Here is a 1,786-nt window from a genome sequence, read left to right on the forward strand (position 1 = left end):
CACGGGTGTGGCTCCGCTCCTGAGGCAGCACGGTGCGGCACCAGAGCTGCCGACCTAGTTTGAAGCCGTGGCTAAACACTCTCCTCTCTGCCTTTCTGGGCAGTTTGCTAGGCCCCGCCCACTCCACGTTCCTTCCCAGGGCCCCTCTTCCTGGTGCCCCTAATGCACACCCCAGCTGCCTCTCACTCGGGGGCCAGGGCCACCCAACTCGGGACGGCTGCTCTGCCCTGGAACCCCGAACGTTATTCCTGTTAGCCAACCAAGGACCTCTAGTCCTTCCTGCCCCTGCCTGCCGGCCACCTAGAGGTCCTGGCTCCGTCTCTGGTGACTCTCTGGTGGCTCTGCGTGGCAAGGCTCTAGGTAGCAAAGAGCCTGCCTCCCATCCATGCCCGGGTCCTGCCATCACAAGGAGCGTTAGGTCTTACAGGACACACAACACGTGTGCAGTAGGCGGTGCACGGTGCCGGCATACTGGCCCTCGCTGGGGCTGGGGGCCAGCCCCGGAGTGGCTGCTGGTGGGGACAAGGGTCTCCAGAGCAGGGGGGACAACACACTGGGATAGACAGAGGTGCCTGGTGCACAGCACAGTTCCGAAGTCCAGAAAGTCCTGGCTCTGCCCTGGCAGACCGGGGTGGGTGACACTCCCAGCTCTGCATAAGGAAGTCCCCGAGCTCAGGGTCTCCTCCGAACGTGGCGCCTCAGGTAAGCAGCCAGGAGGCCCAGCAGCCTGGGAAGCAGGGGCCATGGCAGCGCACTCCAGGGCTGGTCCTCCCACACCCCTGCTCCTGGCCCTGGCCAAACTGTGCGCCTAGATGGGAAGGCAGGGCCCGGCCGCAGGCTGAAATGGAGCAGGGCCAAACCCCGGGGCAGAGCCGTGCGGTTCCTCCAGAGGACCGCTAGATGGGGCGATGTCCCCGGGAAAGGGAAAAGAACGCACTCCTGCATGGGCAGATCAGCAACTGGAGCCTTTCATCCAAGGGGACCCTCTGGGGGCACCTGCATCCTCCCAGGCCCACCCTGAGCCAGAGGCCCACCTCACCTGCCGCCCACCCTCCTGGCAGAATGGCCATGGAGGCAGACCTGAGCTGCACAGAGCTGAGGTTTGCCCTGGGTGCTCTGGCGGGTCAACCCCGGACCCTCGGTGAAGCCTGGCTGGGCAAGGACCTCCGCGGCAGAGGCTGACCTCGACGAAAGGAAGGTCACCCAGGCAGCTTGTGGAGGGGCACTGCCCACCCCGGCTCGCAGACCTCCCAGTCGCTGGGAATAAACACACAGCACCCTCCTCGACCTAGCCCTCCGTCCTCTCCAGGCTGCCTCGTTGCTCCCTCTGCTCCAACTACACTGGCCTCCTAGCTCTTCCTTCCAGGATCTGGGCCACTCCTGCCTCAGAGCCTTTGCATGGGCTGTTCCCTCCGCCTGGAATGCTCTTCCAATGCATCAGCACGTGGCACGCTCTCTCACCACCTTCAAGATTCTGCAGAGATGTCGCCCTTGAAATTACGCCTGTTCTAAGCACCCCACCTAGACTGGCACGGCCCCCCTTCCCGGCTCGGACGGCCTTTCCACAGTTGTGTTTACCAACCGAGTGGGGGTGTGCTGGCAGCCAGGCGCCACCAGCACTAGAGCCACAGGGGGGGGCGCGGCGCCCTGTTTCCCGGCGGTCTCCACCGCCCGGGGGCCTGGCCCACAGTGGATACACGGCAGGTATCTGCCCAGTTGCCCTGCCCCGCTGCGCCTGCTCTCCCTGGCCCCCGCCCGGCCACCTCCCCCGCAGGCCTTCGCTTTT

The sequence above is a fragment of the Tupaia chinensis genome, unplaced genomic scaffold, assembly GCF_000334495.1.
Source record: "Tupaia chinensis unplaced genomic scaffold, TupChi_1.0 Scaffold144326_1, whole genome shotgun sequence".
In the NCBI taxonomy this organism is placed as follows: Eukaryota; Metazoa; Chordata; class Mammalia; order Scandentia; family Tupaiidae; genus Tupaia; species Tupaia belangeri.